The 27,065-nt window shown below is 44.9% G+C and overlaps 1 pseudogene across 1 annotated transcript in view; it reads left to right on the top strand.

Moving 5' to 3' along the window:
- LOC118938894 (conserved oligomeric Golgi complex subunit 5-like) overlaps positions 1–27,065 on the top strand; it is an 86,581-nt pseudogene that overhangs the window by 12,174 nt on the left and 47,342 nt on the right. Inside the window, exons 5-8 of the transcript XR_016486423.1 lie at positions 2,632–2,765; positions 24,813–24,974; positions 25,085–25,186; positions 25,305–25,382. The product of XR_016486423.1 is annotated as a conserved oligomeric Golgi complex subunit 5-like (transcript). The remainder of the gene's footprint in view (positions 1–2,631; positions 2,766–24,812; positions 24,975–25,084; positions 25,187–25,304; positions 25,383–27,065) is intronic.

Below are 27,065 nucleotides of genomic sequence, written 5' to 3'. Positions count from 1 at the left end.
GCTAATGTTTCTTATCAGGAGTCCCTTTCTCCCATTGTAATGGCTAAATTGTGTTTCCAGGGTGACAGTTGGAGTTATTTTCAGTGTATTGCCTCCGTTTCCCAGGCTGTGTTGAGAAGTGTCTGCTCAGTGCTGATAAATATGGCCGACGATGAGGCAGGCTGATTGATGTAGAACCAGTAGCCTCCACTGCCTGTGAGGTAACAGCTGCCCAGAGCAATGGCACACCACAGACCCAGTTCCTAGTGTAGAAGCACCACAAGAAGCCAACAACATGCACATCATGGTGCCCGCAGTGCCATGTCAATGCCAAAGAGCCCACTGAGGACCTTGCTAGACGTCACTACCTGGCCAGTGGCCAAGCTGGAAAGGCTTGAAATACAGCATTTTCTAACCTCAACAACAAATTAGAAATCCCTTAGCCTACCTGGGCCATAGCCTTTTGTGGGCCCTAAGCCACCATTTATTTGGGGTACAAATTTTTTTTGCCTGGAAGGTGCCCCCCCCCCCTTCCCTGTGGCGGTCCTCATCAGAGCCAGTTTCATCATAGCACTTGATGGTTTTTGCGAATGCACTTGAAGAAACGTTCAAAGTTCTTGACATTTCCCAGATTGACTGACCTTCATGTCTTAAAGTAATGATGGACTGTCATTTCTCTTTGCTTATTGGAGCTATTCTTGCCATAATATGGGCTATCTTTTACCAAATAGGGCTATCTTCTGTATACCACCCCTACCTTGTCTCAACACAACTGATTGGCTCAAACACATTAAGAAGGAAAGAAATTACACAAAATAACTTTTTAACAAAGCAAACCTGTTAATTGAAATGCATTCCAGGTGACTACCTCATGAAGCTGGTTGAGAGAATGCCAAGAGTGTGCAACGCTGTCGTCAAGGCAAAGGGTGGCTACTTTATAGAATCTCAAATATATAAAATACACTTTTGGTACTACATTCCATATGTGTTATTTCATCGTTTGATGTCTTCACTATTATTCTACATTGTACATTGGAAAAAACGTTGAATGGGTAGGTGTGTCCAAACCTTTGACTGGTACTGTACATAAATATGCATACATATAAATACACATATATCGTTTTAAAATATGTGTTCCTTTATTATTTTCTCATAACCCTACCACCCCTCCCCTAATTGGAGTAAACTAATGGACAACAACACTTAGGCTTCTACTTCCAGCGTATACATACTATATACATTTTAAGGACGCAATCTATATTTAGTTTGTTTTTACTCCTGTCCTTCTTCTACCCTCAACCTCTCCCATCTATTTCTGATGTCCATTCAGTTATGTATCTATTTGCCATATATCTTTATTTGTGCTGTTTCACTAAAGTTCTTAACGTGTATACATTTTACGGACTCAGTAAATTATACATGAGTTATCTTGTTGTTATTGGTCCCACCCTTCAGCTCCATTCAACCCCTCCCATCTACCTCTTAACACCATCCATATTGGATTCATATTTGCCATGTATTTTCCAACAGTGCTGTGATGTTTCACAAAAGTTTGCAATCTTTCTACTCTCGTAGTTTCTACAGATTGTAAAATGTTTTGTTGTTGCTAAAAGTATTTTTAGGTTATTGATCAATCGACTATCACTTTTCACTTTTAGCCCCCCCCCAAAATGTAATAATATATACGTTTTTTTTGGGGGGTGGTCGACCGCCTATGACGCTTATGCCCAAGGCTGGCCCTGGGGGCTGCCCCACGCACACTTCTTGCCTGAAACACATACACACACACACACACACAGGGCCCGGCATACTATGGATTTGTATGTTAGTTGTGTCTGTGAGTGGATTGTCTTTGGATTAGATATTCTGCTGTCCAATCTCTTCTCCCTAGCCAGTCTGCTAACTGACTTCTCACACTGGGGAGCACAGCGCTCAGCGCAGAGCAGGGAGTCTAGACAAACAGACAATTAATAACAACCGAAATAGCTTTTATATCTGCCTGCCTGCTCTTTCCTTTTGGACTGAAATGGTAGCTTAAGCTTTCCCCACCTTTGTCGCTGGTTCACATGAACTTTTGTAACGGGGTTTTGAAAGATACAACTGTATATTGTTTTTTAACACAATGGGTTGTAGAAGGGACTGAAGGTGTTTGTGTGGGTCTTAATGAGTCTTAATGAATGTTACCGAGGGATTAATTGGATCAACTCATCTGCATAGAACATCTGGCTGACACACACACACACACACACTAATATACACACGCATGTTTAAAAGTCCTCATGTACTGCTACTTTTCCTATTGACTGCAGTTCCACCTGTTTTCGATGTAAACAGCTGTGTGCTTCTTCCTGTCGTGTTTTCCCCTTGACTTTCACTCTCCTCTCGCTTCCTCTCTTCTCAAATCAATACTGTAGAAGACTGTATTGTAGGAGGCTGTGGTTTTCTATCGAAATGAACAATAAATCACGCTGAATGTCATATTGTCAAATGTCAGAGGGTGTTTTTATAGATCTCAGGCAAATGTCTGAAGGTGTACATATGCATGCGCGCGCGCACACACACACACACACACACACACACACCTTCTAACACCCTGTTCTCCTGTCTCTCTCTGCAGACTACCTGTCCCAGGGGGTGGATCTGTCTGATCAGCAGAGCCAGACTGGAGGTGGAGAACCAGGCCAGGAGACTACTGGAGCAGGGGGTGGATCTGTCTGATCAGCAGAGCCAGACTGGAGGTGGAGAACCAGGCCAGGAGACTACTGGAGCAGGGCATGGAGACACAGGTAGGGGACACACACAGTCAAATCAAATTGTATTTGTCACATGCGCCGAATACAACAAGTGTAGCCTTTATCGTGAAATGCTTACTTACAAGCCCTTAACCAACAGTGCAGTTCAAGAAAAGTTAAGACAATATTTACCAAGTAGATTAAAATAAAAAGTAAGAATAAAAGTAACGAGGTTGTATACAGGGGGCACTAGTACCGAGTCAGTGTGCGGGGGTACAGGTTAGTTGAGGTAATCTGTACATGTAGTGGGGGTGAAGTGACTACATAGATAATAAACAGAGAGTAGCTGCAGTGTACAAAAAGGGAGGGGGTTCAATGTAAATTGTCCGGTGGCGATTTTATTAATTGTTCAGCAGTCTTATGGCTTGGGGGTAGAAGCTGTTGAGGAGCCTTTTGGTTCTAGACTTGGCGCTCCGGTATCGCTTGCCGTGCGGTAGCAGAGAGAGCAGTCTATGACTTGGGTGACTGGAGTCTCTGACAATTTTATGGGCTTTCCTCTGACACCGCCTATTATGTAGGTCCTGGATGGCAGGAAGCTTGGCCCCAATGATGTACTGGGCTGTACGCACTACCCTCTGTAGCGCCTTACCGAGCAGTTGCCATACCAGGCGATGATACAACCAGTCAGGGTGCTCTCGATGGTGCAGCTGTAGAACCATTTGAGGATCTGAGGACCCATGCCAAATCTTTTCAGTCTCCTGAGGGGGAAAAGGTTTTGTCAAGCCCTCTTCACAACTGTCTTTGTATGTTTGTACCATGATAGTTCGTTGGTGATGTGGACACCAAGGAATTTGAATTTCTCAACCCGCGCCACTACAGGCAATCGATGTTAATGAGTGCCTGTTTAGCACGTCTTTTACTGTTGTCCACGATCAGCTCCTTTGTCTTGCTCATATTGAGGGAGATGTTGTTGTCCTGGCACCATACTGCCAGTTCTCTGACCTCCTCCCTATACCCTGTCTCATCATTGTCGGTGATCAGTCTGGCTCTTCCCCCACTGTTGTGTCGTCAGCAAACTTAATGATGGTGTTGGAGTCGTGTTTGGCCACGCAGTCGTGAGTGAACAGGGAATAAAGGAGGGGACTAAGTACACACCTCTGAGGGGCCCCAGTGTTAAGGATCAGCGTGGCGGACGTGTTGTTGCCTACTCTTACCACCTGGGGGCGGCCCGTCAGGACGTCCAAGATCCAGTTGCAGAGGGAGGTGTTTAGTCCCTGAGTCCTTAGCTTAGTGATGAGCTTTGAGGGCACTATGGTGTTGAACGCTGATCTGTAGTCAATGAACAGCATTCTCACATGTTCCTTTTGTCCAGGTGAGAAAGGGCAGTGTGGAGTGCGATTGAGGATTGCTTCATCTGTGGATCTGTTGGGGCGGTATGCGAATTGGAGTGGGTCCAGGGTTCCCGGGAGGATGCTGTTGATGTGAGCCATGACCACCCTTTTAATGCACTTCATGGCTACCAACGTGAGTGCCACGGGGCGGTAATCATTTAGGCAGGTTATCTTTGCTTCCTTGGGCACAGGTACTATGGTGGTCTGCTTGAAACATGTAGGTATTACATGCGGTCAGGGAAAGGTTGAAAATGTCAGTGAAGACACTTGACAGTTGGTCCGCGCATGCTTTGAGTACATGTCCTGGTAATCCGTCTGGCCCAGCGACTTTGAATGTTGACTTGTTTAAAGGTTTTGTTCACATCGGCTACCAAGAGCGTTATCACACCATCATCTAGAACAGCTGGTGCTCTCGTGCATGCTTCAGTGTTGCTTGCCTCAAAGCGAGCATAAAAGCCATTTAGCTCGTCTGGTAGGCTTGCTTCACTGGGCAGCTTGCGCCTGCTCCCTTTGTTGTCCGTAATCGTTTTCAAGCCCTGCCACTTCCGGCGAGCGTCAGTGCCGATGTAGTAGGATTCAATCCTAATACTGTATTGACGCTTTGCTTGTTTGATTGTTCGTCTGAGGGCACAGTGCGATTTCTTTTAAGTGTCCGGATTAGTCTACAAAGAAAATGCTAAATAGTTTTCACATATTTTTTGCCATTTGGCCAAAACGAGAATTCACTGTAGCCTTAAACAAGCAGGCTCAAGATGGGTTTCCGTTGGGTAATATATGACCCGGTGTGGCCCAGCTGACGCTGAGTTCCAGTGACGACTCCCACTGAGATGCCTTGGCCTGTAGCACACTCACTGTGAGGACCAGATGGTCATCACTGATCTACCTCTACCTCTCTCTCTCTCTCCCCCCATCTCCCTCTCTCTCTCTCTCTCTCTCTCTTCCCCTCCATATCTCTCTCTCTCTCTCTCTCTCTCTCTCTCTCTCTCTCTCTCTCTCTCTCTCTCTCTCAATCCCCCCCTCTCTCTACCTCTACTTCTCTACCCCCTCTCTATCTCTCACTCTACCCCTCTCTCTACCTCTACTTCTCTACCCCCTCTCTCTATCTTTCACTCTACCCCCTCTGCCTCTCTTCCCCCTCTCGCCCTCTAACTTCTCTACCCCCACTCTCTACCTCTACTTCTCTACCCCGTCTCTCTATCTCTCACTCTACCCCCTCTGCCTCTCTTCCCCCTCTTTTTCTCTCTACCACTCTTCCTGCTCTCTATACCTCCCCCCTATCTCTTCCCCCTCAAACTTTCTCTCTCTCGATCTCTTTCTCTCTTCCCCCTCTGTTTTGCTTTACTCCCCCACCTCTCTCGCTCTCTCTCTCTCAATTTCAATTCAATTAATTACATTTGCTTTATTGGCATGACGTAACAATGTACATTTTGCCAAAGCTTACTTCGGATATTTACAGTATTAAAATAATAATAATCAATATTGTGAACGGGACAACAGTAACAACAATCACCAAGGGTCAAAATAACTATTTAACAATAGCAATATAGAGGACATGTGCAGGTTGGTTGGTCTGTCAGACACTGTCCCTCATCTTATGGCAGGCAGCAATGTAATGCGCTGCCAACCCACAGCTCTCTGCATCCTCCCCCATCAGAGAGGTCTTTGAAACCTTCAATAAGGGTTCAAAATGTATTTTTGACATTTTGTCAGGAAATGCAGCTCTCTCAGGTTCTGCTGTGGTGTAGTGGTTTCACACCTTAGAAAAACCTTGACAAAGTACAGGCTCAGTGAGCACAGCCTTGCCATTGAGAAGGGTAGACACAAGAAAACCTGACTCCCTGTAGAGGAAAGGCTGTGCTCACTGAGCCTGTACTTTGTCAAGGTTTTTCTAAGGTTTTGATCAGTAACCATGGTCAAATAGTTAGCCACGGTGTACTGTCGAGCTAGGGCCAGATAGCACTGCATTTTGGGCCAGATATCACTGCAATATCGTTTTGCTTGGTCTGTGTTGTAATTTGGTTTATTCTGATTGATTGGTTGTTCTGGTCCTGATCCTTCAGTGTGTTAGTAGAACAGGTTTGTGAACTCAGCCCCATGAACAGCTGGATAATGGGACTCTTTTATTTATTTTAGATTATTTTTTGGCTCAGCTCTTGTCATTGCAGGGCTTGGTAAATGATATGAGAGGGGGTCACTGTATTTGAGATGTTTCCAAAACTTAATTGCTCTTTTTTGAGTTTTATTATTAGTGCATATTGGCCTAATTCTGCCCTGCATGCATTGTTTGTAGTTTTCCTCTGGACATGTAAGAGAATCTTACATAACTCTTCATGCAAGGTTTCAATGGGGGTGTTTGTCCCATTTGGTGAAATCTTGTCTTGCACTGCCATGAAGTGCAATTGGTTCAGGGCAATTGGTTCAATGACACAATTTTAATAGGTTTTTCAATTTGAATGAGTTTTTTAATGGCGTAGAATGCCCTGCGTGCTTTCTCTCTCAGTTCATTCACTGCATCATTAAGGTGTCCAGTTGAACTTATTTTTAAACCTAAATAATTGTAGTGTGTGCAGTACTCCAATGCACCAATTGAAAACTTTGGTTTAATTCCCTGAGATTTGGATCTTCTCTGGAAAATCATTATTTTAGTCTTTTGGGGTTTTACTGCCAGGGCCCCAGGTCTGGCAGTACTGGTCTAGCAGGTCCAGGCTCTGCTGTAGGCCATGTGCTGTGGGTGACAGCAGGCATAGGTCATCTGCAAAGAGCAGGCATTTAACCTCTGAATTGTGGAGACTAACACCAGGGGCTGAGGATTTTCTAGAATAGTGGACAATTCGTTGATGTAAATACTGAAGAGTGCAGGGCTCAGATTGCAACCCTGGCGAAGGCTCCGCCCCTGGTTAAAGAATTCTGTTATTTTCTCTCTCTCTCTGTCTCTCTCATTCTGTTGGTCAGTGTACAGTTTCAGATTTAAAATCTACTTTTAGATTCACCGAACGGATACTGGAGAGAATGCTTTTTCAATAGAGTTGAATCAATATTAACCTTCTATTAAAAATGTATTACTGGAAATGTTAGGAGTTCTCCAAGGTTAAGTGTAATTTGTCAACCCATACCCCAGCGAGCAGGTTGGCCACAGAACTATTAATAAAAAATGATTGGCAGGAAACTCACATTATATTAGACAGGCCTTGAGTTGGAGGCCAGGGTCCACCCCCCCTGTACGGCTATCGGGGAAACACGCCCTGCAGTCGGTCAAGGCTCTGAATGTAATACAAATCTGATACTGACCCTCACAGCACCGCTCGGCAGCTAAAATAACACTGTCCTCGCCTGGTCCGACCTCGATTGGCCTCAGCCCTGTATTTCTATCATACCTGGAACACTGGCGTATCACAGTTTCTCTGCATCAATGCCAATAATAGTCAGTGCACCCTCAAAACACCAACTCACAAGAGATTGTTTCATTATGCTGTGTACTATCTGCAATGTATGTGCAATTTATAAACATTTTATGAAAATTACGCATCAGCCTAACAATGAGGAAGAAAGTAGTAGGCTTGAGGATACATTCTGCCACTATTGTTGAACTCAGCGGGTTTTGTCTGGCTAGTATACACAAATGTGCTGCAATATTCAAGGTAAAATAATTTAGGCCTAAATCCAAATAAAATTTGGTCTAAATATATTTTTAATTTGGCCTAATTTAAATTAGCTTCACACAATTGAAACTCATTTTGATGCATGCAAAGATACACCAGAGATCAGGGACTGTTGATATTGCAACCACACAACTCAAACACCGGTTCACCAGTATGAACAAAGATCACTAACCTCTTTTTAGTGGTTAGAGCTTGGGGCCACTAACCAGAAGGTTGCTGGATTGAATCTCCGAGCTGACAAGGTGAAAATCTGTTGTTCTGCCTCTGAGCAAGGCAGTTAACCCACTGTTCCCCGGGCGCCGAAGACGTGGATGTCAATTAAGGCAGCACCCGCACCTCTTTGATTCAGAGGGGTTGGGTTAAATGTGGAAGACACGTTTCAGTTGAAGGCATTCAGTTGTACAACCCCTTTCCCTTTCTGTTCAAGCCCTCAAGAACTGTTGTCCGCTAAATAGGATCATCTGTTTGCATCTGGCAATTTATTGGTTGTCAAGTATCCTGACGACCTGTCCCCAGAGCTTCCTATACAGTTAATCTCTTTCCATAACGTGTTGTAGCCGGAAATGAAGGAGAATGAGAGGCTCAATTAAAGATGCTACAGAACTGCTGTATTTGATGCACCCCTCCCTTCTGCACAGTTTCCCTGACGTTGCTACAGCAACCAAGCTGTTTTTATCATCCCGGTAACTGTCACTTCTGCAAATAGATAGTGTTCTAAACTGAAACTCCAAAAAATAACTACATAAGAACAATTAGGCTCTCGGTCTGATAAGAGCTTTTGAACACCTGAGTAAGTTCCACTCATTCCTCTGGCTCCCTCCTAGCCTTGACCACAGGGTTTGTTAATCGATATCCCCCTTATACTTTCAATCAGTTGAATTGTTTTATTTTTCAAGACCTGGGGCACTTTTTTTCAGTCACATTCCTGAAGCCCAAGAAACAAACACTTAGCTTTCTAGTGCATATAGAAATGAAAAAGGTTACTTTTTGGAGGGTTACTTTCAAAATGATTTATTACGTAAAAATGTTTTTACATCGTGACCTGGAATGTGATCGTGCTGCAAGGCTAAACAAACTGACTCCTATTGCCGGATGCTCTGAAATCCAGGGAAACTTTTCTAGTCCTATCATGATTCCTTGTGGCCTCTCACCTGTGTGTGTAAACATTTTATGAGACATTTATTTATAGTCCTCCAATTATTGCCCTCTTTTGTTTCGTCCTACCCATAAAAACACTATTCTCTTGTTCCTTCCTTCCTCCTATACTAGAGATGAAAATGAGAATAGTCAAACCCTCAAGGACTTTGTTTGTCTTTTTGTTTCTACTGCTTAATAAATCATCTAATATTTATATCGACTCCTCCTGCAATTTCAGGCCTGGCTTGGCAATTTGAGAGTGAGGCACATAGATGTGTGTCTGCATGGTCAGAGCATCACTGTGGCACGCTATATTGCGCAGTCCCTGGTTCTTATCAAAGCAGCTCAGATAGAAAACTAAGGCTACGTTCCAAATGTCACCCTATTCCCTATATATGGTCAACAGTAGTGCACTATATAGCGATCACAGTAGACCGATGCTGGCAGCAATGGAGAACAGCCACCTCCAACTGCTTGAGTACCTGTACCTGTGTGTCGGTGACTGATATAGTTCTACAGAGGTATTATTCTGAAGGAGTAGGAAGTTAGGAACCTGTCTGTCTGTCCGTCCGTCCATCCGGAGGGCAGTGCGTGGGTGCCCTTGAAACAGTCAAACTCTGCTTCCAGTTTTGTTTTCTTTTTACTGTTACATTCTCCCCGCACATGGTAATTTGTTTAATTCATCAAGCATTATTATGGTTTGATGTTGAGAATGGAGTAAAGTGCTCTACTTGTTATTCACCAGAGAAGCGGGTAGGGTAGCTGACAGAGGAGGGTGGAGGGTTGTTTTGAGAGGGGAATTCAAGGTGAACGTGTCAGGGTCAGATTGCTATCAGACAGGCAGCAGGCCTCTCTCTCCCTCTGAGATATTCACTTATGCAGTACAGCAGACAGACAGGCAGACAGACAGGCTTCTCAAAACTGCAGCTCAGACAAGAATGGGAGAGAGAGACGGGCAGGGAGAAAGACGGCGGCAGTGTGGGAGAGATGGAGGTAGAGAGCGTTTTAAATGCTTAATCTCCTCATCTTTAGTCTGAAGTGAGTTTCTTATTCATTACAAACTCCTCTGTTTCTCTGAACTGTAGTGTCTCGCTACCTCCTCTTTCTCAAACACACACACCCACACACACACACACACACACACACACACACACACACACACACACGCACACGCAGAGTGTGTAAATCCTGTCCGTGACCCAGAAAGCTGTATTCTCAGGGGAACGGTGTCCTGTTTCAGAGACTCGGGGGGTGAGAGGAGGTCAGGAGAGAAGAGATTAGGGGGGATGCTTATAGGCAGTCTGCTCAGTCTCACCCGGGGACCAGAATGGAATGATTTTGACCATAATAAAGAACTGTGCCTGTAAAGCCCAGGTGAGAACATAACAGGACAATCTGGGCCTGTGTCTGTTCTCCGTAGTCTGTAATGGGCCAAGTTCTGTTCGGCCCACCGTGTTAAAGATGTGTGTCTGTGTATAGGTTGAGGCTATGCACGGTATCTCAGGTCTCTGTAAGGGACCACCTCTCCTTCATTAGAGTGAATCTGCCCAAGACTACCAATGTGCACCGTCCAGGTCATACATTTTTACCATGTTAACATGCATCTGTGTAGGTTGTAATTCCCCTTCATTAGTTTTGTGTGTGTGTGTGTGTGTGTGTGTGTGTGTGTGTGTATATGTGTGTGTGTGTGTGTGTGTGTGTGTGTGTGTGCGCGCGCGCCATGACTCCTGGCACGAACACCACCACGCTGAGTCTCATTTGAGGAACAGGGAAATACAGACCCAGAGTTCAATTCCTTTTGAAATACACTGCTCAAAAAAACACCATGCAATTCCAAGTCAATCACACTTCTGTGAAATCAAACTGTCCACTTAGGAAGCAACACTGATTTACAATACATTTCACATGCTGTTGTGCAAATGGAATAGACAACAGGTGGAAATTATAGGCAATTAGCAAGACACCCCCAATAAAGGAGTGGTTCTGCAGGTGGTGACCACAGACCACTTCTCAGTTCCTATGCTTCCTGGCTGATGTTTTGGTCACTTTTGAATGCTGGCGGTGCTTTCACTCTAGTGGTAGCATGAGGCGGAGTCTACAATCCACACAAGTGGCTCAGGTAGTGCAGTTCATCCAGGATGGCACATCAATGCGAGCTGTGGCAAGAAGGTTTGCTGTGTCTGTCAGCGTAGTGTCCAGAGCATGGAGGCACTACCAGGAGACAGGCCAGTACATCAGGAGACGTGGAGGAGGCTGTAGGAGGGCAACAACCCAGCAGCAGGACCTCTACCTCCGCCTTTGTGCAAGGAGGAGCAGGAGGAGCACTGCCAGAGCCCTGCAAAATGACCTCCAGCAGGCCACAAATGTGCATGTGTCTGCTCAAACGGTCAGAAACAGACTCCATGAGGGTGGTATGAGGGCCCGACGTCCACAGGTGGGGGTTGTGCTTACAGCCCAACACTGTGCAGGACGTTTGGCATTTGCCAGAGAACACCAAGATTGGCAAATTCGCCACTGGCGCCCTGTGCTCTTCACAGATGAAAGCAGGTTCACACTGAGCACATGTGACAGACGTGACAGAGTCTGGAGACGCCGTGGAGAACGTTCTGCTGCCTGCAACATCCTCCAGCATGACCAGTTTGGCGTTGGGTAAGTCATGGTGTGGGGTGGCATTTCTTTGGGGGGCCGCACAGCCCTCCATGTGCTCGCCAGAGGTAGCCTGACTGCCATTAGGTACCGAGATGAGATTCTCAGACCCCTTTGTGAGACCATATGCTGGTGCGGTTGGCCCTGGGTTCCTCCTAATGCAAGACAATGCTAGACCTCATGTGGCTGGAGTGTGTCAGCAGTTCCTGCAAGAGGAAGGCATTGATGCTATGGACTGGCCAGCCCGTTCCCCAGACCTGAATCCAATTGAGCACATCTGGGACATCATGTCTCGCTCCATCCACCAACGCCACGTTGCACCACAGACTGTCCAGGAGTTGGTGGATGCTTTAGTCCAGGTCGGAGATCCCTCAGGAGACCATCCGCCACCTCATCAGGAGCATGCCCAGGCGTTGTAGGGAGGTCATACAGGCACGTGGAGGCCACACACACTACTGAGCCTCATTTTGACTTGTTTTAAGGACATTACATCAAAGTTGGATCAGCCTGTAGTGTGGTTTTCCACTTTAGTTTTGAGTGTGACTCCAAATCCAGACCTCCATGGGTTGATACATTTGATTTCCATTGATAATTTTTGTGTGATTTTGTTGTCAGCACATTCAACTATGTAAAGAAAAAAGTATTTCATAAGAATATTTCATTCATTCAGATCTAGGATGTTATTTTAGTGTTCCCTTTATTTTTTTGAGCAGTGTATAACTCCCCCCCACACACACACACACACACACACACACGATTACCTACCTACGCTTTTAATAGTGTGTTGTCTAGATCAGAGCCTAATCATACTAGATGCTATTATATAGATGCACTATCGTTCAATCCCCATAGATGTATTATCATTGATTGCCCAGAGAGGCCCACTCACCTGGTGTCCCCAGGGCTGAATCAGGGGCCAGTTGAAAAACAGCAGAGCTGTGGTCCTGGAGGCCCAGTTGAATAGCCCTAATCTAAATCCATTGTGATGTTACTGAAGTGTCGTTGTCTGATGCTACAAATGGCCGTTGACTGTGTATCCCTCCAGCTAAACCTGAAGGAAATCAGTGTCAACTTGTTTCTCTCACTTAGCTCACTCAGAAAATACAACAACAAAAAAGGTGCTATTCTGCTTCTGTTGCCGTGGGTAAAGAATGGGGGGGGGAAATAGGTTGGAAGAAGCGTTTATGTTCAGTCACCCCCCCCCCCCCCCTCCCCCAATTCTCTCCCTCATATTATTATGTGTCTATTTTGTTGCCTGTGGCTCAGCGCAGTACTCAACTTATTTATAGCTGTTATATAATCACCAGAAACCGAGAAGATGAAAGCTAGTTTCACGCTGGTTGCACCTTAATTCTGTCTTTCTGCTGTGGTTACACTGGGAACTGGTATGAAACCTCTGTATTAAAAGGCATAAACAAGTACACTGTCAGCACAACAGGAAGAAATGTGCTTGCAGCCCTCTCCCATTGTACCTGTAGACACAGTTTTATCCTCATTGGAGTTCATTAGCACAATCAAGAAATTGACATTTCATGAGCTTCTATCCAAACCCAGAGCCTGTTAATGGTCTAGAATTACAGTCCTGAAATGTCAGGCAGCCATTACCAGCATCATTCCTAGACCTGTCTCTTACTGACCTGAACTCTGAGAGAGAGCAGATGAGAGGATCTGGAGACACAGGAGGAGGACGGAGGGACGATGAGAGGGGAATAGGCGGAGAATTAAAGGATGGAGAGTGGGATAGACGTGATCAGAGGTGACTCGGGAGCAGATGGCCCCTCAGCCTGGGCGTGAGTGTGTGTCTGTGTGAGTCTATCTGACCGCCTGTGTCTGCATGTGTCATGAGAACCACAGGAGACATGAAGACATGCAGAGAGAGAGTGAGAGAGCAAGGCAGGGAGGGAGGGATAGAAAAGGTGACAGGAACAGACAGAATGTGTGAAAAGGTGCTATTCTACAGCGCATGCTGTCTGTAGTGACAGCAGCTGTCACTACTCTGTGTCTTTCTCCTTTTTATTTTCTCTTCACACACGCTCTCTTGTTCCTTCTCTGCCTCCCTCCCTCTCCATGATCCTCTCCTTCTTTTGCAACCATATCTCTCTCTCACCTTTCCCCTCTGTCATCTCTGGATGGATAGAGAGATGAACAGGAGAACTGTTATGTGATGGTGCAATCCCAGCTGGGTTTCTATGTTCTCCTCTCTTAATGGCAGCACCCCACTGCTCTGATTGGCCTGCAGCTAGATCAACAGAACACTTACCTAACACCCCGTCCTGCAATCACAACCAGGATATATTCCCGTTTGTGTCATACAGAAGACTGTGTGCAAATAGCAAATGACTGTATTCACTGTATAAGAAGTGGAGCACTGTATTGGAAATAGGGGATCATTTGAGGCGTGGCTTTCGCACACACAGACACAGACACAGACACACACACACACACACACACACACACACACACACACACACACACACACACACACACACACACCTATAACCTTTGCTTAACTTTGTCTTCGCTATCCTTCACCAGTTGACAAGGGATCGTCAGACACTTGGCTGAAAGTCTTGTCACCATGCATATACTGTATGCTTTAACATCTCCCTTAAACAGCTAAATTACCCTTCAGTGACGTTTTCTAGGAAATCATTAGCCTACACTGCAGTACCGTAGCCAGAAATTCATTGGTGGGTGGGTCTGCAGAAATGTGGGTAATTAACTTCACAATGTGGGTAATTAACTACACATTTTGCCATAGGGCAAAGAGAAACATTTTGCAGTTGTATAGCTAATCTCATGATAATCTACACATTTTGCCATGAGGCCGGAGAGAAAATGTTCTTTTTAAAGCTAATTACCTGCAACTCTAAACATTTTGTCATGGGGCAGAGAGCAAAATGACCAGTTGTATAGCTAATCTGATGCTATTCAACATTTCCATGATGCTGAGAGAGATGCTTTTATTTTTAAAGCTAATTAGAGCAAAAATATAGGTGTGCTGACTGTGACAACGGCATTGGATTATGAGCTGTCTTGTTTGCTAAATGAACAAACAAAGTAGGCAGTAGCATTGTGCGTGCGTGCGTGCGTGCGTGCGTGCGTGCGTGCGTGCGTGTAGCCATAGAAGCACAGTGACATATGCCTCTGTGTGGTAATAATGGGGCATTCATTTTTGATCTCTCATCCCATGAGAGTGAATGTCATTCCCATGCACTGCTTGCTTTTCAGTCCATCTGATGGTGTTTGCATGTTTAGATTAAAAAAAAATACATAGTGTCCCGTTTGGAACACTAACTAAAAAAACTAAAAAACATCCTCAATCTGATTGGGTGCTACACCCAGCTGATTGGTTAAGTAGAGACAGGACTCGAGAGAATGCGCTCACACATCTGTATTAGGCCGACTTGTATTCCTTGAAGGCACAAAGACCACACGAGGGAAAGTTCTGGTCAAAAGTATGGCCTTGTCTTTCAAAAAAGGTCACTGACTGAAACGACAACATTGAAATCGGGAGTGACGATAATCGTGTGTGGACCGGCATAAACCTTACAACACTTCCTTTGACTGGTTATTTATGGCATGGTAATGACGGTTTCGTTATCATTATTGTGAGCTGACCTTTGAGACACCATAAAGTAGAGACAGTGTGGTGGTGTATGTGTTTATAACTATTGCCCCAGAAGGACTGATTGGGTACTGTCTTTTTTTTTTATGGAACATTTTGCCAAGGTATTTTACTACCATACTGTGGTCTCTTCGCTAGTTCTCAGAAAGTTGGGGAGTCCGTCCTCCTACCGACATGCTACAGTCCCTTCATGATTTAATTGTTGAGACTTTGGGATTGTTCCTCATACAGACCGAGACAGAGCAGAGCTGTTCAAAGCTCCTAGTGTGGCCTGTCAGTAAATGAGGAGAGATCATCCCGGAATGAGCTCTTTAGCTCACCGTCTTCGCGTGTACATAACACGCATGCACATACGACAGAACACGCACACGCGGCAGAACGCACACATGCTCAAATGCTTGTACGCAACCACACACACACACACACACACACTCTGTCAGCTACAGGCTATATCTGGCAGCGGGCCAAGTTGTCTGAAACAAAGCGATATTGTTTCCTCAGTGTAATTTGCTTTGATGTTGCTCAGTGTTCTGTGAGGACCAATTTGTCAGGATGTGGAAGCTGCTCCTTCTGTGTACCAGAGGGGAGACAAGTGTTCTGTGAGGACCAATTTGTCAGGATGTGGAAGCTGCTCCTTCTGTGTACCAGAGGGGAGACAAGTGTTCTGTGAGGACCAATTTGTCAGGATGTGGAAGCTGCTCCTTCTGTGTACCAGAGGGGAGACAAGTGTTCTGTGAGGACCAATTTGTCAGGATGTGGAAGCTGCTCCTTCTGTGTACCAGAGGGGAGACAAGTGTTCTGTGAGGACCAATTTGTCAGGATGTGGAAGCTGCTCCTTCTGTGTACCAGAGGGGAGACAAGTGTTCTGTGCTGGAAAAAACACTTTCACTCTCTGTTTTACATTACTAGGCCCACGAGTTAAAATGTGTTCTAGTTAGAGCTCTGGGTGGAAAGAGAGCAGAACAAGCCATTGTGCTTACCTGGTGATTGTCTCTACGGAGATGTATACTGATCCACAAGAAAAACCACTTTACACTTGTTTTGTGGAAGATGCACCGAGTCGGACACTTCTTCCTTCTATAATACTGTATATGATATATGCGATATAGCAGGTGGTTTTATCCAAAGCAACTTAGTCGTACGTGCGTTCATTTTCACATGGGTGGCCACAGTGGGAATCGACTCACGATCTTGGCATTGCAAGCACCATGCTCTTCCAACTGAGCAGCACAGGACCACTTCCTGTTATTTTGAGTTCTGGTTCATCGAGCAGAAAGACTGGTTGGTGGTAAATGTATGATAATTAATGGGCATCATTTGCTATTGTTACACATCTTGAATATTGAATAGCATTTCAGCATCTATTCAAATGTTGACCTTTTTTAGTTTGAATGTCAAATCAAGGGAAACTAATTGCCAGTGATGTTGGGGGAAACACAAGTTACCTCATGCTCAAGACATTAGCAGAGGGAAAGAGGTTTGTCATCTAACAACAACAGGAAGTTTAAGCTGCCATAAATATGACAGTACTGAGCTATCGTCTCCCCAAAGATTCATTAGTCTCTTTATTTCTCTCTCTGTGTGTGTGTGTGTGTGTGTGTGTGTGTGTGTGTGTGTGCGTGCGTGCGTGCGCTTCATGCACATTGATGAAGTCCTCATTTTATATCCATATTTGACGATATTACATCTCTCCCAACCTTGAAGAAATGAGCCAATTACCTACAGTGGGGCAAAAAAGTATTTAGTCAGCCACCAATAGTGCAAGTTCTCCCACTTAAAAAGATGAGAGAGGCCTGTAATTGTCATCATAGGTACACTTCAACTATGACAGACAAAATGAGAAGAAAAAAATCCAGAAAATCACATTGTAGGATTTTTAATGAATTTATGTGCAAATTATGGTGGAAAATAAGTATTTGGTCAATAACAAAAGTTTATCTCAATACTTTGTTATATATCCTTTGTTGGCAATGAGAGAGGTCAAACGTTTTCTGTAAGTCTTCACAAGGTTTTCACACACTGTTGCTGGTATTTTGGCCCATTCCTCCATGCAGATCCTATGATGTGTACCTATGATGAAAATTACAGGCCTCTCTCATCTTTTTAAGTGGGAGAACTTGCACAATTGGTGGCTGACTAAATACTTTTTTGCCCCACTGTAAAGTCTTCTGAGTGCAGTTTTGAGTCCGTACTGTGATGTCCAAATAGACACTAAATGGGTTGCTTGCCAAGTGATTTTTGTTTCTTACACTTCTCCAACGTGTCCTCTCTCATTGACTCACGTGTGACGCCGCTCTACATGCGACTGTTTGTCACCTTTTCCATTCCTCTGTCGTTTCCCCACCGTCTGTCTCCTTCCCATCCTCCTCTCCTAAAAAGTGTGTTCTTTCTCCTGGTCGTTTTGGGTCTGTCTGTTCAATGTACACAACCAGCCCTAAAAGACTTGAATAGGCCTCCCTGATGTTTGTTGTGGGGTTGCCTTGGTTACGCGGCAGAAGTCAGAATGTATTTCTCCCTTAATTCTGGCTCTGCTGCCTAACAGCCCTCTATTTTCTTCATCTCTCTTTTAGAAGCTCTACTTTCATGCCCTTTTTATTATCTCCTTTCCTCCTGAATGATTTAGTGCATTTAACCCCCTCGTTAACCTTAGTTAAAACAAATGTCCCGCTCAGCAACTTAGAAATACTACTTTGTGAGGAAATCCGACAGCTGTAGAGTCAAGTTAGGTCACAGGCTTGTTATTGTGTTGTTTGATATTGTTACCTCGAAGTAGATTGGACCTGTTGTCATCAAACAGACACACACACACAGACACAAACTTACAGGAACGCAAACATCAGAATGTACATAACCCACCAACGTGTGTGAACAGTCTCATCCATCCTCTTATCAGCGATTGGCTTGTTTGACAAATACACGGCGTGTGTGTGTGCGTGTGCATGCGTGTGTAAATGTCCACTCCGTGGTAAAAGCTATGGTTAGTGGGTAATGGTTCAGGCCAACAGGTGTCTGTAGGAAGGAACCAATGAAGTGGAAAGCAGAGGGTTGTCATATGTGTGACTCTGCCTCAGTCTCTCTGGCAGGTGATGTTACCTGGAAGCTGCTGTAGCTGGAACTACTCCCAGAACACACACACCACACACACACACACACACACACACAGCTACAGGAAGGAAAACATCAGAGCGTACCTAACCCACCAACATACAGGTAACTGCCAAAATAAAGGAAACACCAACATCGTGTCTTAATAGGGTGTTGGACCACCACAAACCAGAACAGCTTCAGTGCACCTTGGCATAGATTCTACAAGTGTCTGGACCTCTATTGGAAGGATGCAACACCATTCTTCCATGAGAAATTCCATAATTTGGTGTTTTGGTGATGGAAAATGCTGTGTTAAATTGGCTCGAGATCTGGTAACTGAGACAGCCATGGCAAGTGGTTTACATTGTTTTAATGCTCATCAAACCATTCAGTGACCACTTGTGCCCTGTGGATGAAGGCATTGTCATTCTATGGGGACACAGCTATGGTAGGCCCAGCATTTTTATAGATGACCCGAAACATGATGGGATGCTAAATCGCTTAATTAACTCAGGAACCACACCTGTTTGGAAGCACCTGCTTTTCAATATACTTTGTATCCCTCATTTAATCAAGTGTTCCCTTTATATGTCAAAGGCTTGTACTTGTGTTGTTTGATATTGTTACCTCAAAGCAGATTGGACATTTGTCATGAAACCGTGAGAGAGAGAGAGAGACACACACACACACACACACACACACACACACACACACACACACTTACAGGAAAGCAAACGTCAGAGGGTACATAACCCACCAGCATGTGTGTAAACCATCTCACCCATCCTCTTCTCAGCGATTTGCTTTGTTTGACCAATTTCTTTTCATACCCTTCAAGTGAGTTGGTGAGGTGAGTAAATGTCCACTCTCTGGTAAAAGCTAACAGGGCATATGGACAGTGAGTAGTGGTTCAGGCCAACAGGTCTGTCTGTAGGACGGAACCAATGAAGTAGAAAGCAGAGGGTTGTCACGGAAGACACTGTAACTACTCCCAGAAGTGCCTTAAACCACTGACCTCAAATCCTCTGGAAAATGAAAGAGATCACTAGAGATGACTTATTCAATTATTCATTCTAGCAGAGGTACATGAAAGAGGAATGTTTCTGAGTTTGAGTCAGTCATGGTCATTGGTATGTATTCTGTATAATGAATTGTGTGTGTGAACGTATGTGTCTGGTTGCAAGGATTAATACTGTTGATGGCTAGGCCCTCTGTTGCTCACATTACTGCTCCTGTAAGCTGCTTTCACTCAAATACCAGTCAAACATTACACTTCCTATCAGGAAGAGACCCCCCAGCCCACCATCACACACACACACACACTCACACACACATGCGTGCACACCAAAAAACAAACATTTAAACATGCCCGTAATGTTTTAGAGAGAACAAAACCGCAAACATGAAAACATGCCTCTCTCCGAAACGAAAAAGAGACGCAGCATGCGAAGCCTCTTCTCCATGGTTGCCCACCTTCCTCTAGAGAAACACTTCTAATCCTGGAATCACCCAAATAAGCCTTTCTCCCTGCTGTGAATGTGAATATGCCTGCACATATGGCCAGGCCTGCTATCCTCCTCACTTCTAATGAGAAATGGTTGTTTTCTGTGTGATGATGTACCTTTTTTGGAAGTCTTCAATGAGTGTGTGGGATCCAGTTCACACCAAACCTTGTACTAGCAGCAGGCATATTTTAGTACTGCGGACCCAGCCCATCTGTAAAGAGGCAGGCACTGCCGGCTGAATATGTAACACTGAGTGAATTTAAATGCCCTTGGCTACACTCATGTGGTCAGAATGAACATCAGAATATTTGATTTAACCGGGATGTCTCTTGAAATTAGAAGTCCAGCAACCATGACAGCAGCCTCACAGTCATTGCATCACTTTCATGTCAAAGTATAGGCCTAGCAGTGAAGGAAGCCAAGAGCCTAGACAGGTGTTTGTGTTACACAGCATTGTGCATATTACATTCCCTTCCTGGTTTAATGAGGTTATCTGACAGGGTGTCCATAAGGATACAGGGTGTATGGGTCATAGTCTTGGCCTAGTGTTGCAGCTGCCTGCCTGACGACAACAATACAGTAATGGTCTGTGAAGGGTGGTTTCTTCCCCTGTACTGTATGGCTGTGTCCCAATTGGCTCCCTACATAGAGCACTACTTTTGACCAGGGCCCATGTAGGAAATAAGATGCCATTTGGGACTTAGCCTGTGTATGCTGCCACATGCAGCACATGCTCGTTAAGACTGAGTGGGGGTGTTTTTAGACGGCTCCTCTCACCTCCCCACCGACAGAGAAGGTCTCACTACTCTGTGTGTGCGTGCGTGCGTGCCCAATCAAGACAAACCAATTAACCTGATTTTGTTTTGCCGAAAGAGAAAGATCCCCCTCGGTACCTTCTACACTGGGGACAAGTGTGTGTGTGTGCATATATACACTACCGTTCTAAAGTTTGGGATCAGTTAGAAATGTCCTTGTTTTTTAAAGAAAAGCACATTTTATGTCTAATAAAATAACATCAAATTGAAATACAGTGTTGACATTGTTAATGTTGTAAATGACTATTGTAGCTGGAAACAGCTGATTTTTTTATGGAATATCTACATAGGTGTACAGAGGCCCATTATCAGCAACCATCACTCCTGTGTTCCATTGGCACGTTGCGTAGCTAATCCAAGTTTATAATTTTAAAAGGCTAATTGATCATTAGAAAACCCTTTTGCAAATATGTTAGCACAGCTGAAAAATGTTGTTCTGATTAAAGAAGCAATAAAACTGGCCTTCTTTAGACTAGTTGAGTATCTGCAGCATCAGCATTTGTGGGTTTTATTACAGGCTCAAAATGGCCAGAAACAAAGACTTTCTTCTGAAACTCGTCAGTCTATTCTTGTTCTGAGAAATGAAGGCTATTCCATGCGATAAATTGCCTAGAAACTGAAGAGCTCGTACAGCGTGGTGTACTACTCCCTTCACAGAACAGCTCAAACTGGCTCTAACCAGAATAGAAAGAGGAGTGGTAGGCCTCAGTACACAACTGAGCAAGAGGACAAGTACATTAGAGTGTCTAGTTTGAGAAACAGATGCCTCACAAGTCCTCAACTGGCAGCTTCAATAAATAAGACCCGCAAACACCAGTCTCAGCGTCCACAGTGAAGAGGCGACTCCGGGATGCTGGCCTTCTAGGCAAAGTTGCAAAGAAAAAGCCATATCTCAGACTGGCCAACAAAACGAAAAAATGAAGATGGGCCAAAGAACACAGACAGATGAAGAAAGGAAAAAGTGTTATGGACAGCCAATCTAAGTTTGAGGTCTTCAGATCAAAAAGAAGAACATTTGTGAAATGCAGAAAAAATGAAAAGATGCTGGAGGAGTGCTTGACGCCATCTGTCAAGCATGGTGGAGGCAATGTGATGGTCTGGGGGTGCTGGTAAAGTGGGAGATTTGTACAGGGTAAAAGGGATCTTGCTATCACTCCATTTTGCAACACCATGCCATACCCTATGGACGGCGCTTAATTGGAGCCAGTTTCCTCCTACAACAGGGCAATGACCCAAAGCACAGCTCCAAACTATGCAAGAACTATTTAGGGAAGAAGCAGTCAGCTGATATTCTGTTTATAATGGTGGCCAGCACTGTCACCGGATCTCAACCCTATTGAGCTGTTGTGGGAGCAGCTTGACCGTATGGTACGTAAGAAGTGCCCATCGAGCCAACCCAACTTGTGGGAGGTGCTTCAGGAAGCATGGGGGGAAATCTCTTCAGATTACCTCAACAAACAACTTGAATGCCAAAGGTTTGCAGGGCTGTAATTGCTGCAAATGGAGGATTCTTTGACGGAAGCAAAGTTTGAGGGACACAATTATTATTTCAATTAAAAATAATGATTTATCACCTTGTCAACATCTTGACTATATTTCCTATTCATTTTGCAACTCATTCCATGTGTGTTTTCATGGAAAACAAGGACTTTTGAACGGTAGTGTATATGTGTGTGTGTGTGTACATACACACTAACTTAAAGACTGTTGAAAAAGCATTCCAGTTGAAGTTGGTTGAGAGAATTCCAAGCGTGTGCAAAGCTGTCATCAAGGCAACGGTGGCTATTTGTCAAAATCTCAAATGTAAAATATATTTTGATTTGTTGAACACTGTTTTGGTTACTACATGATTCCATGGGTTATTTAATTGTTTTGATGTCGTCACTATTATTCTACAATGAAGAAAATTGTACAAATGAAGAAAAACTCTTGAATGAGTAGGTGTGTCCAAACTTTTAACCGGTACTGTATATACACTACCGGTCAAAAGTTTTAGAACACCTGCACACCATCACATACTTCACGGTGGGAACCACACATACGGAGATCATCCGTTCACCCACTCTGCAGCTCACAAAGACACAGCTGTGGTTCAAAAGTATGTGGACATGCTTTCAAATGAGTGGATTCAGCTATTTCAGCCACACCCGTTGCTGACAGGTGTGTAAAATCTGACTTTCACGTGGCACCGTCATAGGACGACACCTTTCCAACAGTCAGTTTGTGAAATTTCGGCCCTGCTAGAGCTGGAAAAGTCTAGGAGCAACAACGGCTCAGCCACGAAGTGGTAAGCTACACCAGCTCACAGACCGGGACCATTGAGTGCTGAAGCGCGCAGCGTGTAAAAATCATATATCCTTGGTTGAAACACTCACTACTGAGTTCCAAACTGCCTCTGGAAGCAACGTCAGCACAAGAACTGTTTGTTGTGAGCTTCATGAAATGGGTTTCCATGGCCGAGCAGCCATGGAGTGGTGTAAAGCTCGCCGACATTGGACTCTGGAGCAGTGGAAATGCGTTTTCTGGAGTTATGAATCACTCTTCACCACCTGGCAGTCTGGCGGACAATTCTGAGTTTGGTGGATGCCAGGAGAACGCGACCTGCCTCTATGCATAATGCAAACTGTAAAGTTTGGTGGAGGAGGAATAATGGTCTGGGGCTGTTTTTCATGGTTCGGGCTAGGCCACTTAGTACCAGTGAATGGAAATCTTTACACAACCGCATACAATGACGTTCTAGACAACTCTGTGCTTCCAACTTTGGCAACATTTTGGGGAAGGGCCTTTCCTGTTCCCTGTGCACAAAGCGAGGTCCATACAGAAATGGTTTGTCGATCGGTGTGGGACAACTTGACTGGCCTGCAGAGAGCCCTGACCTCAACCCCATCAAACATCTTTGGAATGAATTGGAACGCCCACTGCAAGCCAGGCCTAATGCCCAACTTCAGTGCCTGGCCTCACTAATGCTCTTGTGGCTGAATGGAAGCAGGTCCCTACAGAAATGTTCCAACATCTAGTGGAAAGCCTTTGCAGAAGAGTGGATGGAGGCTGTTATAGCAGCAAAGGGGGGACCAACTCCATATTATTGCCCATGATTTTGGAATGAGATGTTTGACGAGCAGGTGTCCACATACTTTTGGTCATGTAGTGCATGACATACATACATACACACCCACCTGACCCGGAAGGATGCTGCACGCTCAAGCATGCAAAGAACTGATCAAAACTCGCCCCTCGGCAGTGTGTGTTTTTCTGTGTGCGTCATACACGGACGCGTCCTTTTTATCCACAGCAAACTCTGGCGTTAAAAGTACTGCATCATGGCTTTGGACATGAGAGCATCATGGTTAAGTCAACACCTGTGTCACCTCATTTGACTGATCCATGGACTGCAGACACGAGACTTATAGTGTCACGTCTTCCAGGCGGCTGGGGTCGAGGCTCCATGACAGGGTCTTGACAGTATCACATCCACCAGCTGACACTTCACTGGGCCGTGAGCTCTGGCGCTGGCTTCCTGATTATGACCCAGCTGGAGCTGACTTTAGGGGCAGTTTCCTAAATGGCCTTGAGTTAGGAATGGAGAGAGTTGTAACTGTGTTTCCAAGAACTCGTTAGGCCGGAGAAATGAGGTGGAGAGGGAGGGAGCTAGAAGATTGGGGTCTGACCTCAATCTCAGTTTCACGTGTGCAACAGCGAGGAGAGCGGGGAAGGAGAGACGGGGGGGGGTTTGGAGAGAGGGGGGAGGGAAGGTGTGAGCGGTTTCTGGATGATAGTGAACAAAGCTCTGATTAGTCCTGAGTGCCGGTTCCTTAATAAGAGCTGCTATCAAACCCTGTTAGTAATTACTCACACACACACCCACACACATATTCACACTCGGACACACACCCAAAAATGTCAGAGTACTTGCGTATCCTGATCTTTTTTCCGTTAGCTAAGGAGAATTGTTGAAAATGACACATTTTTGGGGACCAGCCCCTCCCTTGCGTATAGTGACGTCAATCGTCTGAGCTTCGAGGTGTGTGTGTGTCAGTCTGTACGTGTGTTTCACTCTGTGCTATTCTAGAGTGTGAGGTACACTCCATTCTGTGTGTCTGTCCGGTTACTAGAACTGTCTGAAGTGTATTTAGTTGGTTGATTGGACTCCACTGTGCTCTGAGGCTGACTGTCTCAGACTAGACAGTGTTGGGGTTGACTGACTGAGACGGTCTCCTCTCTGTCCCCATGTAGAACCCGACCCAGGTGGGCACGTCCCTCCAGGTGTTACGTAATCTGGGCAGTCTGAGGGAGACCATCAGTGTTGGTGGTAGAGGGCTACCGGACCACCATACAGGACAAACGTCACCACCGCCTTGGATATCAAGGGACTCACCCAGTCCGCTGACAACAGAGGTAGGTGGTGGGTGAGTGAGAGTTAGGGGTTGAGGAAAGTTGTGTTTCAGTTTAGGTACTCGTGTCTTGTGTAACTTTTTAACCCGTGTAGTTGTGTTTGTGTGTGTCAGGTGCGCCCGGCAGAGCCCCAGGCAACACGGCAGCGTTCCGAGCTGCTCTCTGGACCAACCTAGAGAAACTCATGGACCAGATCAGTGCCCGCTTGCGGACAGGTATGCTTTTACCTTTACAGATACTTTACCCAAGCAAAGGTGCACTTTTACCTGCTGAAGTAGAGTAATGTACCTAGTCAGGGAGTACTGAGTTAACCTGTAATCTCTCTGTGTTTAGGTGCAACACCTCCAGAAGTTCTTGACGAAGATGAGAGACCCTGTCACTCACGTCTGCTTCATCAATGAGATCATGAAGGTGAGACGCCCAGTCCTCGTAAAAGGCCTGTGTGTCCTTGCCCCTGGACTGTCATCAGCACACCCTTCCACAACATCTATCCCTCTGCTCTTGGCAATATCTTTCTCTTCTCTTTTGCCTTCCCCTGCCAACCTCTTTCCCATCCCTTCCCTCTCCCTCTTCCATTCCCCTCTCTCCATACTGATCGGTCCATTACCTGGGCCTGTCCTGGACCAGACCTACCCAGGCTTTATTGACTCTGCTGGCATCAGCAGAATGCTGGGCTGTTAAGCAGAACAGCATGCAGGGACTTAAGTTCTCTAATACAAGCTGAAAGAGATTCAGCTGTGCCAATTTTCTTTCCTAGAGGAGCATGGACCTTTTCATTTGCTCCCTCCCTCCCTCTCTTTCTCTCGCTTTCGCTCTGTTTCTGTCCCCCTCTCTTTCCCTCCGTTGTCATGCTCTCTTCATCTGTCTCTCCATCTCTCTTCATTCTCTATAAAAGTCCACAGTCCTATAATTGGCCTTTTCTATTCAGGAGAGCAGTGGACCTATTATCAGCTTGCTCCAATTAAGGTCTAGTTCTGTCTGTGTGTGGTGCGTGCGTGTGTGTGTGTGTGTGTGTGGTGCGTGTCCATGCCTGTTTGCGTATGTTCAGAAGGAGGACATGGACATAGTGTGGTCTATTTTGTGTTGGTTTAACGTTATCAGGTTAGCATTGATCGACTGTGTGTGTGTGTCCTTTTTGTGTTAGGCCACAGGACAGTACACTATGTAGAACATGAAGCAGAGTAGGCCTAGTTTACTTTAGTTTCTGTAAGGTGAGCGGAAATCATCCAGTCTTTAGGCTCTGGGGCAGTTTACCTAGAAATGAAGCACATCTCACACAGCTGTCATCATCACCATTAATATCATCATCATCATCATCATCATCATCAATACCATCAACATCAATACCATCACCTCCATTAAGATCATCACCATCATCATCACCATTAAGATCATCATCATAACCATTAAGATCATCACCATCATCATCATCATCATTAAGATTATCACTATTAAGTTCACCATCAACATCATCACCATTAAGATCATCACCATTATCACCATTAAGATCAGAACCATCATCATCACCATTAAGATCATCGCCATCATCACCATTAAGATTATCACTATTAAGATCACCATCAACATCATCACCATTAAGATCATCACCATTAAGATCAGAACCATCATCATCACAATAAAGATCATCATCCCCATTAAGATCATCATCACCATTAAGATCATCACCATCATCACATTAAGATCCTCATCATAATCATCACCATTAAGATCATAACCAGCAGCATCATCACCATTAAGATCATCACCATCACCACCATTAAGATCATCATCACCATTAAGATACTCACCATTAAGATCATCATCACATTAAGATCATTATCATCACCATTAAGATCATCGCCACCGTCATCATCACCATCTTCATCTCCATTAAGATCATCACCATCTTCATCCTCACCATTACGATCATCACCATCTTCATCATCACAGTCATTATCAGCATCACCATAACAAGCAGCATCATCACCATTAAGATCATCACCATCGCCATTAAGATCATCACCATCAGCATCACCATTAAGGTCATCACCATTAAGATCATCACTATCAAGATCATCATCATCACCACCAGTA

The sequence above is a fragment of the Oncorhynchus mykiss genome, chromosome 15 (assembly GCF_057628025.1).
Source record: "Oncorhynchus mykiss isolate SJ-2025 chromosome 15, ASM5762802v1, whole genome shotgun sequence".
Taxonomy (NCBI): Eukaryota; Metazoa; Chordata; class Actinopteri; order Salmoniformes; family Salmonidae; genus Oncorhynchus; species Oncorhynchus mykiss.
The sequence above is the reverse complement of the archived record's forward strand: the minus strand, read 5'-3'. Positions and strand labels throughout refer to the sequence as shown.